General features: G+C 41.1%; 1 protein-coding gene and 1 non-coding gene across 5 annotated transcripts in view; one reads left to right on the top strand and one right to left on the bottom strand.

Moving 5' to 3' along the window:
• Nucleotides 1-22,569, top strand: part of LOC102219342 (cell adhesion molecule 1-like) — a 388,017-nt gene that overhangs the window by 78,565 nt on the left and 286,883 nt on the right. The window lies entirely within an intron of this gene.
• Nucleotides 6,760-6,831, bottom strand: trnad-guc. The gene has a single exon. It is a non-coding gene; the product is annotated as a tRNA-Asp (tRNA).

Raw genomic sequence — 22,569 nt, 5'->3', positions numbered from 1 at the left:
AGTTTGCTAAAGATCTTTCACAGTCATGACGTTTGTTGAGGACCCAAGATAAAAGTGATGAAAACTAGGTTTCTAGCTTCCCTTTGAATTGAGAAAGTTGTACTGTTTTATGTTGTTCTAAGTGAGAAGGAGAAAGTTAGGAGAAATCAGAGATCCAACAAACTGGCGATGGAAGTGCTATGGGATGAGTCCAGGCTGTTTATGGCTGACCATCGTGGTGAATGAATACTTTTGCCGAAAACGAAATAAAAAATTCTGGCAGCATTCATGTAGATTTCGTTTCTGCTCCTATTCTGACCAGCGTTGTGACGCTGTGAACGGCCTACTTTATATTAGTGAGCATTAATCATAACCAGTTCATGTTTTTCTAACCACAGTTGACAAAACATTATTCCCAGGACACCACCAGCCATGCCTCTCAAGTCTTGGGTAAATCTTTCACATCCCTAACTTAAATATTTGTCACTACGACGATTACCTCTGATTTAGTACTTTAAATATTCAGGTTTAAAGGATATGATTCTGTTTGGCCTTTAAAGTCAGTTTTCCACACCTCTTGGCCTAACACAGCAATTTTTTCCCCCCCGACTAAATTAAGTGGAACTACAAAATATTTATTTGAAGTTCAAGTCTTGCTTGCTCCCTGTGTTTTCGGTGAACCGGTCACTCGGCTCGCTTATTTCCCATCTTGGCTTGATCTGCTGCGGCCTCTGTGTTTCTGCGAGCCCTGTAATCGTGGTTCTGAATGTCAGAACCTCCGGCGGCGGGGGCAGCCCCGTCAGCGCGGCGGTGCAGAACAATTACCCGCGCACGTTATTTAGTTGTCATTTTTATGCAAAACGGCTTCCCAGCTGACGGCGTTTAACCAGCGGCGTGACTGTCGGCGCTACACCTGAGCCCCATCAGTGTTTTTGGGTGGGTGTGCAGCAGATAAGCCTGTCAGCGTTGCCTCGCAAAAATAAAACGGTTTTACTTTAAGCGCGATGTTGACCTGTGGAGTGTGTGTGTGATGTGCCGGCGGAGCGTAAATGCTCTGGTTCCTGCAGCGGCGTGTTTTCCACAGCGGCGTGTAAGAGCGATGACATAATCACAGCTCGGTGCAGAGCTGGAGCCATGTGGATGAAAGGCTGCGTATCGCTTTTGTTTGCTGTTGCTTTTCATCAGAGTTAAAGGTTAATGGCTTTCAGTTTAGATTGCTTTTTTGGTGCAATGCTTTATATCCCAGCATAACACGGTAGCTTTATATAATTTGTTGCAATATAGACATTAAACAACAACGGTTTTTATACCTTTTCTCCTTCTTTTTTTTTACCTTGATCACCACCACTGGCTCTTATGTTGTTTGGCCAACTATCAACCACTTGTTTATCTAAAGAAGCTGAACTACTGTAGGGAAGTCTTAAGTTCTCCTCAGAGACTCGGTTTACTGTAAATAAGCTGCAGTTCCTCCTCTCTCATTCAAGCCTCACAGACTGAGGGAAACTTTGATTAGATACTTTCACACAGCAGCCGAATGCCACATAAATATGGTTTTCTTTTTGGCCCATGTGCAACGCGTGTCTCACTTTTTCTCCACCAATTCTAATCTTTTCACCCCCAAAAATCAGATTTGTGTCGCTTCCATTCGTGGAACTAAATCATAACCAATAGTTTTCAAAGCGTCTGCAGCCTGAACAGTCATGTCACATTTTATCTGACTTTTACTTCAAGATGAGACCTGTGTCCTAATTCTGCACCAGATGAAGCCAGATGGTAAATCTGGGTGTAAACGATGTAAACAGTCTGAGTCAGTGAAGGCATCACACCCCAACCCCACCACTCCTGCTCTGATTGAGTCCAAATCTCTCTCCAGGAGGCCATGGCTGTTGTTCTGGTTTTTATCCCTTTTCTTAATATCTTGTGACAATCCGGTCGGCTCCGGTTACTGACTGAACTTTAAAGTTGATCCATAGACAGCGGTGGCCATTATTATTTTTGTAAAATGAGCTGCTGTGCGACGTCTAAGCTGTTATTCTGTGACTCGCTCTTGCAAGTCTGATTGCGGTCGCGTTTAATTAGCAATATGAACGACCACGCGAAAAAAGTCAATTTACGGCAAAAAATTACAATTTAGCACCGATCCCTGCCATGTGAACCGAGCCTTAAACATTCAATGGATCCCTGCCTAGACTGAGGAATTAAACTGAAAATTATTTGTGGAAAAAATTTTATATTTCTTGAAGCATACCAGGAATATTCCAAAGAAAATTAAGTTTTGGAACCTGAAACACTTCGATGCAATGCTAGATGACACACTATTGGCTGGAGTCATCAATGCTATTCATTTCCCTTTTTCCTGATTGGCTTTTCCTCCAAAACTGGAGACAAATCCATGGATGTTAGCTTCTGCTGTAGAGCTGTTTTAATGTATATGAAGACTTGTTTGGTGTTTAACATATTGTTAGAGAGAGGGTCAGACATTCACTGGTTTTTGTGGTCCCTATCCTTTGTAAGTACCAGGGAACCACTGTTTGATGTTTCCTCATAACTGTGTTTATAGTCTGTTATTTAGGCTGATCACAATGCCTGAGTGTTTGTTTAGGCTAAAGGTGAGACACAAAAAACTCTTACCTGTTCGTTAAATGCATCAAACTGTAAAAATCCCAGTGTTGTTTCTCTGTAAACACATCATGTAATAGCAAATATAGTCTAATGTGTTGGAAGATTTCATCTTAACGGTCATTTAATTTCTGATCTGTGATACTAGCAGAAGTTCTTACCACAGAAAACATCAAGTCTTGTATGTAATCCATCTTTTCCATTCAGATTTTCTTCTCCAAACTCATAATGCTAGATCAAGCCTCAAAGGTTATGAGAAGTAGGAGAATGAAGAAGTCCAGTAACTGAGGATGACTGAATGATCTGGAGCTCAACCTGCAATGCCACCAGCAGATCCAACAACACACAAATTCATCAGACTTGAAATGAAAGCTGCAGCCTAATCCTGCGACTGGCAGCTGTACATTTCATAACCTGCTTTCCCCCCTCAGTCATGTGCAATATTTGTTTTTGCACAGATAACAGTGCAGTTTTTTTATGGCATTTAATCAAGCCGCTCTTTATTCTACTGGATGCATTGCGTTGGGATTAATTCTTCACGTTGTTCTTTTTCGTCATGCTGGATGTTTGTTTTCCTGCTTGGACTGACATTTGCTGAAATCTGGTTATTTTACTGCAGCTTTGATCTCCTGTAAGTAAAAGTAGGTGGTTATTAATTTGTAAGCATGGAATTGGAATCTCTCATAAATCAACAATTGAATTCTGGCTTTATTTCAGAGGCAGATTGATGCTTAAATTTGTTTTCACTAAGAGAAAACACACATTCGTGTAAATTAATGTTAGAGCGAATAGCTTCTCAAAGACCGGAGCTGTTTTGGGTTACGCAGACTCTGTGTTACAAAAAATACCGTCTGCTGAAAGGTGTGGTCGTTTTGGCGCAGGAGAAGAAAGTGAGGAAAAGTAACCTGCTACTAACGTGAATTTTTCTGGAATTGCAAATGATTTCTCTAATCGGACAGATAGAAGTTTAAAATCGTTCTGTCTTTATTTTAAAATAAGGAATACAAAATGTATGATTGGGTGTTCCAACAGATTTTAAACATGCAGAGAATATTATTATACACAATTCTGCAATGAAGATGCAGAATGAGTTCACAGCTACCAAACTCTTTTATGCAAACATTTAACAAGGTATACATTTCTGATACAATACCAAGTTGGCACATGTGCATAGAACAGTAGTTTTCAACTCTGTAAGCCCAGACTGTTATAAACTGTGCCATAATTTAACCAACTTTTTTAAATCCCTAAGTGAGTAGGTTAATGGGAAATATCATTACAATCTCTTATTAGAGTTAAAACATAATTCCTCCAGTCACACGGGAATTTTTTTTTTGTACAGTTTTCAGCGGTGGTGTCAAAACTTTTTAACATGCAGGCCCAAATCGTTTAAAGTTCAATAAAAGAGGGCGTAGCCATGGAAACATGAAGTTTAATGAGTGCTTGCTGGTAAAATGGGATGAGTTTCTTGTTCTTTCACCATGAAATAAGGTTTAAAGTAACAAATGCAATCAGTGAAAGAATAAAAACTGTCAACTTTTAGTGGATTTGTTTGTTTTCTGATAAAACTAAAAATGTAAAAAAAAATCTACTGTCAGAATTATAATATTTTTAAATTGCGGTTGTGAGCCGCCAAAACAAAAACATAAATGTCTGTAGCACTCATGGCCTCTGCCTCAGCATATTGCTGCTGTCTGCTTTGTGAATCCAGTGCCAGTGGAAGACGATGCGGTGCTCTGTCAGCTGATTTATTTTCTAACGGATCATATTCTTGAATGGCAGAAGGCCAAAACAGTTGTTTTAATGTTGAAAATCATTTTGACAAACGCTGCAAATGTTTGACACCAAGTATAACGTCATTTGCACTATCTGCCACGTTTGCCTGTTTTTCCTGTCTAAGCTAAATGATCTTTTCGTTTTTAAACTTCATTTTGGTCTTCATAATCCATTTTAGTTATTGTTAGTTCAGTTTTGTTTATTTTTTAAGATGTTTTAAATATTAGTTTTTTTTAAATTGTTAAATCTTTGAGTGGGCATACCTGCATTAATAAGCCATTATTATATTAGTTGAAAAGGTCTCGAAATAACAATATTATCTTTTATCGCAGTCATTTCTGTGTCAGGTCAGATGAATGCGACAATTTATCCTCCAGCATGATTTATCGTGACAGGCCTTTTAGTTTCTTTAGACGGTTCTGCTGTTGAGGCTCAATCCTTTGGTTAATGCAGTGTCGTTGCATATTATTTTCTCTTCATGTGTCCTCCAGCTTTGTTGTGCCTGTATCATCTTGCATGTTTTGAACTGAAGTTGTTTTTCTCTGTTTTTCTCTCTCTCCCTCTCTAGGTAAGTGAGACTTCCCGTGCTCCATCCTGAAACACACACCTCTCACCCCGCCCATCAGGGAATGCCCCCTGGAGATGCAGGGTGCCGCGGTGATTCATCAGCAGCCGAGCTGGTTAAAAATATTCCTCCTACTCCTTCTCCTCCCTGCGCTCTGTTTGCCTCTGATTGTCAGAAGCTGCTGCTGCTCGCCCCTCAACCAGGCCTGCAGTCTGTATCACCGCAGCGTCTCCTAACCTCTCCTCCAAGGTTGTAATGAGCTCTGTTATTGGTTTAACATGCAGCAACGAGGGCTAAATGTTAAGGTGACAGTGTGCTGATCACTGGGTTGTTGGTTTGTCCTTGCCTTGCATTGATGCACAAAACCCAATTAATCATTGTTCTTTATCAGCGCCTTTATTCATTTGGGTCGCTGACAGGTTTTTGTCTTCGACCTTGCTGCCTTCCACGTTGTTTTTTTTTTGTCTCTTTTAAGGCTACCTTTTCAGGTCAGGCACTCATTAAGAGGCGAGGACATTGTTCTGTTTGAGTTCTCCCAACTTTCACAGAACTCCGACCTTGGCAGCGGACAATAAATAATAATCATCCCATTGTCTCTGATGCAGTTCTCGCTCCGTGTGATTGGCCCACCCCGCCCTCCGCCTCGTCTTCCTTCCAGCCGATGCTGGCCTGAAGTGCGTTTTTATCACCTCCTTCCAGGCGGACCAGATTAATCCAGTGAAATGTGTTTTAGCTAAGTCACTTCTCTGACTGTGGAGGGAACGAGGAGAAGCGGGTCGGTTCTGTGTTTCTGGAATGACAATTAGCCCGGCTTCTTTTCAGAAACGTTGTTTACGCCGCGCAGATCAATCGCTTCGTGGAGCATTGTTTGGGCTTTAACTTTTGAGGTCCTTTATTTGGGCTTTGGGGATGATGAATTCTCCAGCAACGCTCCGGCGGACCCGGCATCCAACTGATGCAACGCGGCTGCAATTGTCTCTGCTTCAGAACAGAGCTTTCTCAGATCAGTGGAGCTGCCTTCTTCTCGACTCCAGAATGGGGCTTCGCTGGGGGATGGTGTGGTGGCCGAGGCGGGCCGAGGGTAAACGCCGCTACCGGGGACTCACTGTGTGACTCAGACCAAAACCTCAGCACCAGCAGTTGCCCCTTCCTTCCTTTCTGTCCCAATGGCGGTAACCCTCATCGCCTGGTCATCCTGGGAATCGCGGTCCGACCTAACAGCAGCACATTGTGGATAAAACCCAGATTTTTCTCAGAAGTCAGTGATTCATCTTGAGGTGAATGATTCTTTGTCCTCCTCTTGGCTCCGGCTCCCCATTTGTCCTGTGTGCGGCGGCTGAATGGCTCGCTGTGTTCACTGTGACAGGGTGACAGCACGGCCCCTGAGGGCCCAGATAGACCTCCCAGATGATGGAGTGGGTGAGACGTCTGCTGTGGAAGTACAGCCGGTAGCCCTGGGTCCACAGCTCCCTGTTGAAGCTGAAAAATGTGATTTCAGCCTAAGTGAGCTGTGTTGACTGAAGATTCTCCAGCTGCAGACCTCAGGATGTTGGTGCAGGTCGTCGGCGCGCGATTGATGGCTACACAGTGTTCAACATCAGCTCATAGTGACCTATATGTCATATAAAGAAACATGTTACCTTAACGGCATGAGAATGTGTACTGCAGCTGTTACCAACCAGTCAGAGGAAAAATCAATGCTGACTGCTTATCTCCAAATACAAATAATAATATATTTATAATAATATTCCTTTATTTAATCAGGTAAACCCCGTTGAGATCTAGATCTCATTTTCAAGAGGGACCTGAAACAAACTTCACTCCCCGTCGGGGAATCGAACCCCGGTCTCCCGCGTGACAGGCGGGGATACTCACCACTGTACTAACGAGGAGAACGAGGAAAATAAGAACTAGATTGTGTTTTAATTATTTGGATCATATAAAATGCATTTATTAAGGGCAGAAAACTGTCCAAACCAACCTTTAACTGCCAAAGGTTGTGATAACTGCTTAAGATCATGCTGCTGTATCTCAGTCAGATGTAAGCTCAAACTTTGACTAAGCCACTATTATATCATTTAGTTTTTATGTTTGTTAGTTGTTTTTTTTTTGTGAGCGGTTCAGAGGTGATGAGCTTCGGATCTCTGTCCTAAACCAAAGCGATTTTAAATTTAATGTTGCAAACTGCTGGATCTATGAATTCTGGTCCAACCATGAGCTACATCAAGTCTCCCAGGTGTCAGTAAAATGTAATTTTTCTGAAATGTTAGTTTAAGGCCAGATGTAACAGGATGCATGTCTTTCTATAGGGTTCCACCATTGGTGCTTGGGTTTTTGTGACGTCCTAGAGTGGTCATCAAGGAGATGTTGGTGGAGTTTCTGTCGGTTTAGGAAGTCTAGAGAGTAGGAGCAAGCATTTATATTATTTGTTGTTGTCCTGAATAAAATTTCATCATTAGTATCTCAGTATCATATTAAATTAAACATTTTAATTTAACTGGTGTCCTGAAGAAACCTGTTTAAAAATGGGTCAGTCATTTTTGTCTGTGGGGTTTTAGCTGCAGTGACGACGCTCTAAACCACAGCTGCCTAAAAGAGACTGAGAGTAAGTTATAGTTTTTATTGTCACCTTTATTATCACAATAAATACTACAAATTATTCAGATCTACATATCGTCCACTACTACCAGGCAGCATTTCAGTGACTTGGTTTAAATCTGAAACATTTATTGCTGATAAATCTGACCACAGACTGCTGAGACCAAGATGGGTCGACTGTGGGAACCACTGGACTGTAGAACAGAACAGTAGTATGAGAAAAACCCGCTGATGCTAACTGTTTGGCTGTTCTGTTAGCAATTAGCACAGTTAGCATCGGCACATGGCTGCTTCCACTGTTACCGATTAGCACAGTTAGCATCAATACACAGCCTCTTCTGTTAGCAATTAGCATAGTTAGCATTGATACAGAGCTGCTTCATCTGTTAGCGATTAGCACAGTTAGCATCAATACACAGCCTCTTCTGTTAGCAATTAGCACAGTTAGCATTGATACAGAGCTGCTTCGTTGGTTAGCAATTAGCACAGTTAGCATCAATACAGAGCTGCTTCGTCTGTTAGCGATTAGCACAGTTAGCATCGATACAGAGCTGCCTCTTGGAGCCATTTATGGAAGGTAAACATGAGTCTCAGTCTTCCTAAAGTGTGCCAGTATTTCTAAATCTTTAATTTTTCATTAAAAAATTGGATGGTAAATGTAAGCAAAATATAACTTTCTGTGGTCCTTTTGGAAATCTGACACAACCGCCATGAAGTGTTTCAAAGATGTTTCTCTAGATCTTTCCACAAAACACTAGAAACACTACAGATTTTCAACACTAAAACATCTTGAAAGAAGATGATGCTGAACAGCAGACTATCCAATGACAGAGGTCTTCTGTAACAAGCTCCGCCCATCAGGGGACTCCTCTGTTGCCAGATTTTTTGGTGGAATGTAACTTTATATTATTCACAGAAAAGTTGTTTTTGGTGGATATTTTCAAAGAGCATTTGTAATATATTCAAAAGAATATATATTTATCTATTGGCTGGTGTTTGTAAAGTAGCCAATCCCGGAGCGCTGGACCCCCAAGGGCCCTCAAAGAGCGAAGATGAAGACAACTGTAAATGTTTGCTGTAGTGCTAATACTGTGCATATTAGTGTATATTAATGTACATTTGGTATTTGAACTATCAAAATAGTTCAAGTGTTTTTATTGGGGATCTCAAGTATTTGCGGATTTCAGCTATCAATTATTTTAGGGAACAGATCTGCCCTCGAATATCGGTATATTGTATAATTAATCAATCTATTCATGTATTGTACATGTACAGACAAATGTCTATATGTCATTTATTACGTTATGTCAAAATAAACAAAGCTGCAGTAATACATCACCAGTGCGTCTCCACACCTGATATAATAATGAGGACAGTACCGATACTGGACCAATTCAGCCCCTACCTAATAAATACCGGAGATGAATCATTTTAATCCTCAGAGTAAATATCAGACCAGCTGTAATCAGTTAGAAGCTTGTGGTTTTTCTTGACGGTACTGTTTCCAGAGAGTGTGTTTGAGCTGGTCCGGCTGCTCTGCTCTGGCCGCGCCTCATGTGGAAGGTGAGCGCCTGCCAGGCCTTCAGACTGTCCTCGCCCGTCCCTCCTTTGTGTCCCGTCTGGCCCGGTTCCTCCCTCTACTGCTGCTTTGTGTTTGGACAGGGCCAGCAGGGCCAGCATGGAGGAGGGAAGGAGGGCCGTCTGTGCCCGGCCCGGCCACCTGGCTGCCCAGAGGGGAAGGGGGCGTGGAGGGCAGCGGCTGAGAAGGGGGTCAGAGCGAAAAAGAGACGTTTCCCCTCCTCTTCTTCTTCTTCTTCACAGCCTTTCTCTCAGGCCTTCTGCTCTTTCATCCACTTCTTGGCTTTTCCTCTTTGTTCCTCCCACCTCCTTCTTCTCCCTCACTTCCTGAGTCCAAAGTCTAGTTCATGTCACATCTATTAAAAACAGACTTCACAGCGAAGACGACTTAATGAGCATAAAGATTTCCTAACAGTGTTCCTCCATGCACAGCTTCCTTTTAATATAAAGACATTTCGGCCCTGCAGCGCTGCCTCTCTGATGTCAGTGTGATGGCATGCAGTGGCCTCCGCACGTAAATATGTGTTAAAAAAATATAGATATTTTTAATAGACAGAATAATGTAATTGTGAAAATAAGAACCTGTAGTCTGATCTATTTAATAAAGGAAGTAATTATATGATGTTTTTATAAAATCAATGTAAACCATTTCTGTGTGGCTCTGACCTTAAGCTCTAAATAAATAACGTCTCAAACTTGAGGCAATCAATCAAACCAGAGAAGACAGTTAAAAACTACAGGATGCATCTAAAAATGACTCCATGCCATCTGACTCTGGAACGTTTTGTCTTTTGATATTTCCCATAATGAGAGAAGCTATAAGGCCTCCTTTCTCAATAATTCATCCCCAGCCCGATGCTTTGCTGCAGGAATCCTGTAGTTGGAGGCCTGGGGAGATGAGGCGAGACTGATTTTCATTCCATTTTATGTTCTGCTGTCGCAACAGCTGAAAACTTCAAGGAAAATGAAGACATCAGGGATGGAATCCAGAGAATAGAAAGTAAAATCTATGCAGGATATTAAGACTCTTAACTGGAAGGGGAACTCCCATCTGATCCGTTAGTGGAGGGCCGAACGGAAAACGTTCCAGTCCGGACTCAGAACTCCAGTAGGATACAAGCAGGAAGTAAAAAAAACAGAAGTCACGATGAGACCAGAGAGAGGCGGGACGGTCCATCTGGTGACCTTTGAACTGTGGCTGCTGCAGCTCAGTTGGAAATGCCGTGCAGCATGACTGTGGTTGTTATGGTGAGCTTCCCTCCAACATTATTTGCTCAGGTTTGGTTCCGCTCTCTGACAATGACTTTATGACCAAACGTGAAGATGACAGTGCTCCAGATTTCCGTTATTTAAACACATCTCCAGTTTTCAACAACAGCAGACGGCAGTTCAGCCAACATGGCCGGGCAGCTCAGAGCTGAGTCACTTAGCCAGTTGGTCCAGTTCATCCTTCAGTATCTACTCTGCTGGTGCTGATCAGCTTCATTTGCTTATTGTTCATAAATTATAAAAACAAATAATAATAATATATAACAGCAGATAGATTATCCAAAATATAATCTAAAGAAAGAACAAAACTCCACTTTGAAAGATTAAAATTTACACACAGGTATGAAATGGATCCTAATATCCAGAGAGCTTCTCTTCAGTCTGCTGGCCACAAAACGACCCCAGTTATAAAGAAATGAAATGGTGAAAAGGCAAAAACAGGAGAATCTGGAATGGATTTTTGGCAAAGTCATTTCAAACATACTTTATTTATTCCAAAGGGGAATTCAGTGTGGTCGAATTCACAGCATCCAAGTACCTTCAAAAAGTCGCTGTGGGCAGGAAGAGTCTCCAGTAGTGGTCAGTCTTACCTTTATGACAGTCTGACTGTGATCACATGCTAACAGATTAATGTCCAGGACAGAGTTGATATTCCTGGATGATCATTTGGCTTTAGCCAGAAACCAAAGAGAAATCCTCTAAACACAAAAATCTGACACCACTCCATTTTTGTTTCCATTTGGCAAAGGAGGAAGTTGTGCTCAGTGTCTTCTTCTTAGGTTTTCATGTCATTTCCTTCAATGGTTCTTGGTGCAGCGCCCCCACAGGCGAGGAGGGGAACAGGTTGCTCAAAGGGTGTGGATAGTTTGCTTTTGCCAGTTTTCTTTAAATCTCTGTCTGGCCGTACGGTTTAAAATTCGGACACAGAGATGTTGGAGTAGGGGATAAGATCGCTGGCCGGTATGATGGATGGAAGAGACGGTTTGAACTTCTTCATTCTGTCTTTCCAGAAGCCGCCTTTATAACTCCCCTGCGATTTGGGGTCAGAGTTCAGGTGTTTTTTTGAAATCAGCTGTTCCTAGTTGTAAGAGCAAAAATCTTTCCAGCTGCACAGCTTCCAAAACCAGAGGGAATCATTACCCAAAGATGCAACAATTCAACCTTAAAATGAACAAGGGTCCAGAAACAAACCTAATAGAGCTGCTCCCCTCTGGTGGTTATATTACCTCAGAGTGCATGTAATTATGAAGTACATGTCCAATAAAAAGATGCACTGGAATCAATGATTCCAGGGTCCGGCCCACCATGCGGTCTTCAGTTGATCACAGATCTAAATCTCATTCATGGCTCTGGAGAGCTGATGAACGCATAATTAATGGTCAGGAAATCTGTCCCATTGTGGTCCATTATAAATGATAATGATTTTATATATGAAATATCAGCAGCTCTTCTGAAACCGAAAAGTAATTTCCACTTTATGAGCGATGCTTGATGCTCTGCAGTGGTTTCACTTCCTGTTGGAAGGTTTTTTCCAGCAGGTCTCCCCAACCCTCTGCACATTAAATCTGAATTATTCTCGCGCCGCCTCTCGAGCCGCCTCCTATTCTCAGGACTTTTTGCTCCTTAATTATTTTCAAGCTCTTCTGGAGCAGCTGGCACATAGTCCAGAGGTCAAACTGTGAGGCCAGGTGAAACTAAACTCACCATATTGCAGTCTCCTCTGCCTCTTCCTTCCACTGCCTCTTGCCTCGGGCTGATAATAGAGATTTGGGGCTCCCCTGCCGCTCGAGCCACCTGTGATATTATCTCTGAGCTCTAACAGGCAAGGTGGGACTCTTGGCCCTCGCTGCAGGGATGAAAAATTTGAATTAACTTTGTGGAGCTAAGTGGATCTGGTGTTCAGATCTGAATGTGAAGCAGATTTAAATTTAGCTTGTTTTTTTTAAGAGTGATCAGGTAATGCTTGTTTAAATCCACCCAAACAGTTCAGATCTTTACAGGTTGTCATCAGGATGAGCTAGAAGCAGAGTCGAACTGGTCGGGTTTCTCCCACCAGCTAGTTCCAGTATGGACCTTTTGAGATTTTTTTCCCCCTACATTGTAAAAAGCATAAAAAAAAGAAGAAGAAAAAGAGCTTCAGAATGTTTATCATAGCCTTGGATTTATTAGAACACATGTCTCTAACTAATAAAGTCCAGCCTGGTGGTTCATGCTGTTAAAGGCTGAAAATGGAGGCTATTTCTATGTCTTAATGCATTTCTTTTTGTTTGTGTTGGATTTTCTGATCGCTGATTAGAGCGCATCACAGAAAGTCAAGTCCAAATTCTGACCAATGAACTATAAACCAGAAAAACTCCGCTTGTGTCAGATTAAAGTATAAATAAGAATGAGTATGACTTCTTTTATTGGTTTTCTACCAGAATAGACTTTACTTAGTGTCATAGTTCCCCTGTATGCAGCACCATACAGACTGAGTTTAAGATTTTGTACCAATTGCAATGGTTATTATTAAGCAACAGTATCAACCATCATTTGTTCAAAGATCATGGCCGGTTTCTGTTCGTTCTTTATGAAAACTGTGTCTTTACAACAGAATATTGGCGTCATAGTAGATTTTTAAAAAAAAATTCTGACCACATGGAATCATATCTATGGCAGAAAGCTATAAATTTCTACGTTTTCTCAAACTTACAAGAATAAATGTGGATATACTCAGTTGAAAATTTGTAAATGTGAATTTAAAATGACTTGTATGATTAAAGGTACAAATTTAAAATGTGAAATTAAGCTATTCTCTGACTTTATCCCCCCAAACTACATTTCCCAATGATTTTGAAGTTGGCCTTTGCTGTTTTTTGCCCACTTTTAGCCTCACAATGAACTTTTTCATGGCTTTTTCGTGACTCTTTCAGCCTGCGGTGATTTCTCAGACCATAATGTGGAATGTTAATCAGTCCTGAACTGAACTGACTAGTTCTTCAGTTCAGAATCCCATTTTCATTATTTTCTCTACAACAAAAAACCTCAAGTTCTGCTCATTGCTCAGAATCACATCTTTGGAAGTGTTTCTCAGAAACCAAAAACAGGAATGCTTCAAGCTATTAGTTTTTAGACTGAAAATGTTGAGAATAATTACGGCCCTCGTAGAATGTCTTAGTGGCGTTGCATTTTTAGCATTGCTACAACTTTAAAATAGCAAAGCAGCATTAAAGAAGCAGGCAGATGTCATGTCTAATGTTATTCTAATGGCTGTTAATGTGGAGGAGAGCATCTGTATGGATGAGCTCATAAAACCTACACTGGGTCAGACAGTTTGAACTACACTGAAGAGCAGAATACTGGACTATTTCCAAACCAAATCAGCATTTTCTGCATGCTTAATGACTTGGTTAATAAAACTGCACTTTATTATTTGGGTGCTTAAAAAACAAGGTATGAGCTGGTGAGGAGCAACATATGGCCAAAATATAACATTATTCTGGATTTAGTTTTTCTTTTTAGTTGCTGAGATTCAGCTGGAAGGTGAGTTTTACTTCTGCCCGCTTGAACATTTTCCAAAATGTGAGTCGTTTCTGGTTCAGGAGTGAGGATGCGACTGTCAGATGTCATCGTTTATTGTGGCAGCTGCAGTTTGTGTCAAACGTCAGCAGGCTTTGCTCCGCATTTGTGCCTTCTCTTAGCGCTGCAGTTGTTGTTTTGCACATCTTGTTCTACCGCACGTTTTCCTTCCACTCAGTTTTCCATTTCTGTGCTTGGACCCAAGCACTCTGTGAACAGCAGTGACCTACGGCGGCCTGCTCTCATTTTTTTTTAGGCGAATGACGTCTGTTAAACAACTTGTGACATCTGTCACGCTTTATGTAACGAATCAGAGTTTGAGTTAAATTTTTTTTAGTTTTAAATCACTGAACTAAGTGACATTTTGCAGGTATTCTGTAATACTGACATGCAACTGTTTGAGTAAATGTGAGCTTTGATTTTTTTTACTTTTTTTTGGGAAACTTTTGTTGGAATAATTGGAGGAACATTTTCACCATGCTTTGATAAAATGTTTGTCCCATATTTTTAATATCCGAGTGCAGATTTGAATGAAACCGGTGTCAAACGTCAACCAGGAAGTGTTTGCCCGAGGTTACCGAACGCGTCATGTGTCAGTGGAGCAGCCGCCCGTTGCCGCGCTGCGTCTGCAGGTGCTGATCTTCCTCCTCCTCATTTGTGAGTTTACAGACACTTGGCTCAATACAGTGCCGCCGTTCCTCCGTCAGGGTTTCCTCTCCTCGCCGCCACTAAGAAATTGGAAATCTATACGTTGTACGTGAGCACACAGCTCGGGTCTCGGCGGGATCCCTGTTACCTCTGTGTGGGATTGATTCGGGTAATTGATTATGTCGCCACATAATATGTGGTTGGACATTGTTGGAGCTTAAAGGATACCTCTGTCTGTTTCCATTACATTTTTACTCTGTTATTATTAACACTGTTGGTCACCAACTTAAAAGCTATTATGTTTCACACGGCAGGAAACGGCAGCAGTCAAACTAACAGGATGGAATCAAGCCACAGTCGTTCGCTAGCAGACGGCTGGGTCTGCTTTATTTTGTTGCGCTACAACAACTGGTGTATGTTTTAGAAATGTTGTGTGACAGACCATCGCAAAAAGGTACGAAACTGACCTGGACGTAAAGTGAGTCGTGTGTTTTGTATTTTATTCTGTAGAATCTCATGTCTCTGTAGATTTCAGCTGCAGGGCTTTTCAGCATCTAAATGATAAAATTGTTTCCAGTTCTTTGTAAAACGAGTCAGATTGGATGGAAGCCATCTGTTAACGCAGATACCCTGCTGGATTTACCTCTGGACTTTGACTAGGCCATTCTAACCCATACACATGCTTTGATTTACACCAGCTTCTCACCCACAAAATATAGTAATGGACTTTTGACCCCAACTCTCGGCATGCAAGCATTTCCAGTAAGTCAGGACAACACAACCAGCATCAGCAATATGTTGGTTTTGTTTATGTTTTCAAACATTTCTGAAATGCATACGCATGTTTTAGTTTCTAGGTTGATTTCTGTAGAGGATCTCAACACCCCAGACTTGCCTTAATGCCCGAACTATTGAGTGCTGAACAGAAGCTGCGTCCATGAACGTTGAAATGAAATATATATCACATTTATGAGCCCGAGGTCTCCATGAGATGTTTACACAGATATTTTTTTCACTTTTTTTTTCCCCGAATAGTGCCTGAAACACAGCTGCTTACTAAACCAACTAAAGTCGTCTTCTTCGGTGTTGGTGTTGAACAGTCTCTCTGTCGTCGTTTCCACGTCACTTTTGGTTTTGGGCCGTCCTCTTCATCACGCAGCAGTCCAGCCTTTAGAAGCCTATTGGTAAAAATCCATACATTAGCCGCGTCTCATATATGGATGAGTTTTTACATGTGCTGTGCAAAGCGTGTAAAAGCAGAAGTGTCTCATATTCTGGAAATTACAGTAAATATTCAGGTTTAGTCCAGGCTCCAGCTTTGGGTCCCGTTGCAGCTCTGACTGCATGTTTCATGCGACTCCACCAACATGTCAACAAACAATTCATATGTAATCTCATGTGACCACAACACCTTCGTTGTTGTGTCTATATGTCTGGTGGTAAACATTCAATGAGACTACTTAAGATTTTCTTATTCATGTTTTCTCAAAAAGGCCAGATTTGTGGATTTACTGGAAAAACCTAAAAGTTGGCATCCGGTAGGATTCCTGCTGCTCTTTCTACGAGTTCCAGACAGTTATTAACTTTCACCACCGTCTTCACTCAGGTGTCTAACATAACCGAATTTAAACTGCCACTTTTTATTTGCAGCCAGACGGGAAATCAGTTTTTTTTAAATACACAAATTAAATTAAATGCAAGCATATTGGAAGCACCTCGTCTGTTGCTACCAGACAGGTTTTTAGCTTTCTGTTATACCTGAGATCACTTCCCAGGGGTCTAATTTCTTCTGAAAGGGCTTTTAGAGAGATTTTCTTGCAGATAAACACCCGTAATTGCTGGACTTCACTATTTTGCTGATCTGACCTCATTTCTACTTTCCACATGGTGTGTTTTGTGAAAAGCCTTTGCAGAATGCTACGTGGGAGTCCTCCTCCCACACTAAAAGATAGGTTGGATAATTCGCCGCCACCAGATTGGTCGTTTGTCTCCACATACTCTCTTTTATGGAGCTCTTGTGGCAGATGTAGCAATCTGCGGTGCGCCTAGAGAACTCCCCACCGGCAGCTTCCCTCACACCAGGGGCAAACGGGGAAACGGCTCAAACTCCCCCCAAGATGGCCACTGACCTTCCAACTGGTTGTTTATGGCTTGCAGAGATTCTGTGTCGTCTGCAGAGTCATTCATCGACTTTAATCTTTGTACTTGGGCTGCAGATTAAACACTCTGTAGTTTACACACAAAGGGCTCGCCGGGGGAGCACAGCTACCTGGGGAGGCTGGAAGTACACTGCTAATAAATACCATCCCACCCCGGCTTCTGGTTGTTTGTCTTTCATCATCTCAGATTTGATTAAAAATGCTTATGGAGATGTGGGTGAGGTCTGGCCCCCTCTTTGGCCTCTCTCCTGGGACCGTAGTTGAGGAGGGGCATTTCATTTGCCTCCTTCTCCCCAGCATCGGCTGCTGCTGGTTATTAGCAACCCTAATGACTGCTAAATTTGATATGAGACCCCTCGCCAACCCTGGCTGCTTGGTGGCTGTGCGCCGCTCTCCGGAGAGACTTTATGAATGCCTCCTGTTCCTTTGATTAAACTTTCATATGGCAGTGAACTGCAACATCCAGCCGGGAGTGAGTCACCATCTCCATCTCCATTTCCCTGCCATTGTTTACCCAAGTGGAAGAGGAGGAGATATCAGCTGTGCTCCAAATGAAAGAGCTGGAGGAAAAGTGGCGCCGGCATGGCACCGACTATAACTGTGACATGCTGACAAGCTTTCTGTGCTAACAGCTGATGGCTGTTGAGGCCTAGCATTAAATGGACATCTCTTCATTTTACCGACGGACTGTGAAAACCAAATGTTTGCATGCTCTGCTAGTAAAACCTATTTTTTTCAGGTCACATAAAATTATCTTAAACTGTTTTAGGTTAACTACAGAAAGTGGGGGCTTTACTGTCAGTTAAAATTACATTATAGAAAATTACAGCAAAAATGAAAAATGAAAACGTCTTGAATTTGAAATGAAAGATGCCGTTCTTCACAAGCAGCCCTGTTAAAATATTTGGTAACACTTTATTTGACGGGTTGTGAATATGACTGTCTTGACACTCTTACTTTAGCTTTAATAACATAAAGCTACATCATTTTTTAAAGTTTAATCAGTAGTACTTTTATAACAAATTTATGTTAGATCATGATTTCTTGGTTAATGTCAAGTTGTCATAAACAAAGACATTTTGAATAATGTCAACTTTGTATTAACAGTGTCATGATTTACCGAATGACACTTTGTGACAACAGTCATAAATATTCATGAAGAAAATATTCATGTTCATGACAGGTGTTATGTCAAGTTTATGACAGTGTCATAACAGTCTTATTCACAACCCGTCAAATAAAGTGTTACCAAATATTTTAATAGCATATTTTACCCTGTTAAAGGTTTCTTTTTGCAAACATTTCCTAGCCCAGTAGGTTTACTGGTCACATTTCCAAACCCTGGATTCTGATCTTCTGCAGACTTTAAGGAAGCAGATCTGAGAAGTCAGTCTGATCTCTTTCATTTATCCCCCTTTCACCTCTTCATTTCTAAAGAGGTGTTTCTTTAGAAATGAGCCAATCACAGATTCCTGTGTGAGGTTGCTGGGCAGAATTAGCCTGGACCAGCTGGTGATTTTAACAAAGTGAGGGTCGGATCAGATCCTCCAGCAGGATGCATCACAACGAGCCAGTGGTCTCTGGTGATGGGCAGCGCCGCTGCCATCATGCCTTGCTTTGCTGTGAGGGTGTCTACATGGTGGGAGGCGATGTTTGGCTGATGTGTGTCAGAGTTTCCCCAGCTAAACATCACCCTGAGCTTCACGACGCCTCTGTCAGCTCACCGTCTCCTCACCTGTCAGGCTGCCGGCTCTGGTTCAGGATGCACACATCCCAGTCGTCCCAGTTTTCCCAGACATCCCAGCCACCAACCATCTGCATAATGTAAACAGAATTGACACTCATTAAACCGGGTCCGTTCCAGTGATTGGAGAAGCTGTGGGCGGTGGACAGGGGGTCACCGTGGCGATGCGCCGACTCCACCTCTGTTGTTGTTGTGAGGGAGACTTCACCGTCTGTGACAGTCGGAACCGTTGGTTGGGCCGGGTTCGAGTCTTATTTGACGCCGCGTTCTGAACTCCCTGGAGGTTCCTCTGTTGTTGTTCAGCTGCCTTTCAAATATTTAATCACTACGACTATTAAAGAGAGCAGTGACAATAACTTGTGTTTTGGTTCTCATGAAAAAAGTCTTATTTTAAATTATGTCATCACAAGGTTCAGCTGAAGATTTTAAACCCCTGATGCAAATGAGGTTTATTGTAAAACGTACAAACTAGCAGTTGTTTACTGTCAACAGCTGAAATGGTTTTGTCTAATTGTTATGATCCATAAATGTTTGAACTTTTAGTATGATGTATGTTTCTGTTTTTATATTCCTTTATTTCCTCTTATCTTGTACCAGTTAATTTTTTTTTTCACTGTTTGTGTTTCGGATTTGTTTCTGTTCAGTTTGTTTTCCCCTTTTCATTTCCAGCCTTCCATTCTGCTCTCCTTCCCGGCTGCTAATCACCTCCTCATTTTCTCCTACCTGTTCTTTCCCCCCAGCTGCATCCACTCACCTGTAATTAGCTCTTCTGGCTCCTTTTTGTCTTTTCCATCTCTTCCTCAATATTTAGACTCTTCAGGATTCATTAGTTCTCACCAGTACCTCTGTTTTATCTCATATTTGTCATATTTTCTGTGCTCACTGCCATCCTGCTGTACATTTGCATTATTTTTTCCACTCCTGACTGCATCCTTGCTTCTCTACCTCTCTTCACTTGGGTTCTTCATTCATCATGACACTAATAGGCATGAATATCATGCAGACTGATAACTGTTACATATACAGACATATCAAGTCATGTATTTTGACATACAACCAATAAACAGGAAGTGATGATGTATCGGCTTCCACCACAGTGGGACCTCCAGCCCCTCCACACCCCTTCCCCATCCAGTCGCTGTGTAGTATTTTCAGATTTTTTTCCGTGGCGCATAACTCCATAAATCAATCCATTCATGGAGAATATCTAAAATATTCAACAAAATGCAGCTTAGGAGATTCAGACACATTTTGTCAACGCTACTTGACATGCCACAGACTAGCATTTACAAAGCAGCCAATCCAGGTGTGCCATTTATTTTTCATGGCGGTGATTGGATGAAATATGAAAGCTTGTGGATGCTATCTTCTGCAATACTTTGATGGTTCCCACTGTGTGTATTAATGCATATTAAGGTACATTTGCTGTTCAGATTATTATGCGTGTTTTCAGAGGGTGTGTAGAGTACTTGAGGATTTAAAACAGGGTCTGCTGTACCTCAATAAAGTACCAAATGATGCAGGTGTGGCCGATTGGTTCTTAAACATCCATATTCTTCACCATATTTTCTTCCATCATGGCTGTTTTGCATTTCCCTGCTCATGTTTCCCATTCTGTTCCCTATTTCTGTTTCAGTTTTACTATTTTTACTCACTGCAGCCATCAGCGACTATTAGTAATTTTGGGTCAGACGGAAATGAAAACTGCATCTGGTGTGATTTTGGCTCCATGTTGTAAATCATGCAAATGAGACAGATGGATGTTTTGGTCTCATCTTCACTGAACAGAAATAATGAGCTGAAAGGTTTGGTTTTCCTCACAAGAGTTCTGCTTCTGCGCTGATGGAACGAAGTTAATGCTTTGGCTTCATACCTGATGGCATGTTAGAGATCTTAGGTCTGTTTCATAAAAGACTCTTCCATACATGCGCCATACATTCAGTGTGATTTGATATTTTGAGTCACACAAACCAGATCCAAATAAACATGTTTGATTTGAGTTGAACCAAATCCTAAATGCAAATATTTGTACTTATAAACAAATGAAATAGCATAAAACAATATGCATATAAAGTGGCATTTTGCATTATAACACAATTTTTATGTTTTATTAATGAACAAATAGTCTGTGAGGTTACATGTCTGTAGCTTAGACATGGTCTAATCTGGGTTAAATGTTGAATAAAATAGACGGGGGATTTCTCCAGTGCCGTTTGCTTTATTTCTGCACCAGATTCACAATAAAGACGTCAATAATGGTATGCAGACATGCAAATACTGCATATGTGAACAATTGTCACTTGCTCCTTTCAATTTGAAAAATAAACAATGAAAATGGGGAGAAAAGCAATCAGGATGGATTTTCTGAACCTATAAGTGATGTGGATGTTTTGGTTTTTTGTTGTTTTTTGGCAGATTTTGTCATGTCTGATTTAAATGTGAGGACATTTAAAAGTAGTTCTACTTGTCCTAATCTAATAACTCCTCAGTTGGAGATTAAGATCAGGACGAAAGAACTCTGATTTGAACAAATCAACATTAAATATTTTGTAAATGTCTTCCTCAGTTGATTTTGAGACGTTTTGGACACTACTTTGATTGAAGGATTGTTAATTGAACTTGGGACAAACGTCAAGACAGCTAAAAGCTTTTTTCACATGTATTCCCATAACTTTGTATTTTTTTTACCAGTGCCACAGTCATTTAAGGTTTTCTAGGGATTGTGCTGCTTCTAGAAAGTTTCTAAGCTTTTCGTCCTGAATCAAGTAGAGAGAACCCAGCATGCAGAGAGGAGATGTACAGTTAAATGTTTACAGTGTAAGAAGGATTTTTACTTTCTATCTGACATGAAATCTGACCAACCGGCTCCTGATTTTAGTCAGCTAGGATTAACTAAATCATTTCTATGTGTTAAACTGCAAAACAATTAGATATTTTTAGCACTTTCTTCATTAGAAGTTTCTATCCAGAATCATCTATAAGCTCTCTAACTTGGGTCAAACATTTCGGGTTTCATCCCACAAACTTCTCAACATAGCTTGCTGGAGTTTTGGCCCATTCCTCCTGACAGGACCACTGGAACTGGGTTAAGATTCCCACAGGCATTTTTAATAGTTTCTTCAAACACACAAATTTAAGGAACATTGTTCTGATCTTACATGAGACTGTAAGAAAACCAGGAAATTGTTAAACATCCTGTCATCTGTAAGTAGATAAATGTACAGAAAAACTTCATTCTTGCTCTTAAACCTTAATAAAACTCTCAATCCAAATGATCACAGGGCCAGTTTAGCTGGATTAATGTTACCGGTATATACTATTAATGTTCTTTACTGATAACCTAGTCTTGTACAGTCGGTTAAACTTGATGTGTTCTGCGTTGTGTTCAGTTGAAGAAGGGAGTCAAATCACAACAGTTGCTGGTTGTTCTGCACAAACAGAAATAAAAATGCCCTTTAACATGCAGCTCTTCCATTCACAGGAGTTGGAATTCCCCTAGCAGATAAGCACATGGAGAAACTCTGTGACTAATTAATAACAATATCTACTCTAACGTTTAAGAAAAAAGTTCTTAACTTGTCAAAAAGAATACTCCTCTAATATGTATTAAAACAAATAAACATTCACAGCTGCATGTACTTGCAATTATTTTATATATTTCATAAAATGCAAGCTTAACCAAAAGCAAAGAAAATTTCCTACCTCTTCTCAGGCAGCTTAGCGCCAACTGAGGGTACTGATGTCACAAGACGCTCTCTTAAACTAGGACTACCAGGATTTTGAGAAATTCCTATCTCTACCAAGAGGGGCCAGATTGGGTATCTTCCTAGAGCTACCGAGAGGGGCCAAACTGACGACTCTGAATGGTCTAATTAGCATCCTTGTAGATGAGCAGGGGGGAGGAGAGCCAAACTCACTACATCAACTTTCACGCTCAATACACAGCAGTTAAAGTCACCTTCTCCCCACTCCCCAATTCAACATTTAGGCGTATGCTCACATTTTATACATATAAAAATGACTGCAAACAGACGTGCAATTGCACTGTTTCTCTTAATTTTAAAACATTTCAGTGG

The sequence above is a fragment of the Xiphophorus maculatus genome, chromosome 11 (genome assembly GCF_002775205.1).
Source record: "Xiphophorus maculatus strain JP 163 A chromosome 11, X_maculatus-5.0-male, whole genome shotgun sequence".
NCBI classification, from domain to species: domain Eukaryota; kingdom Metazoa; phylum Chordata; class Actinopteri; order Cyprinodontiformes; family Poeciliidae; genus Xiphophorus; species Xiphophorus maculatus.
The sequence above is the reverse complement of the archived record's forward strand: the minus strand, read 5'-3'. Positions and strand labels throughout refer to the sequence as shown.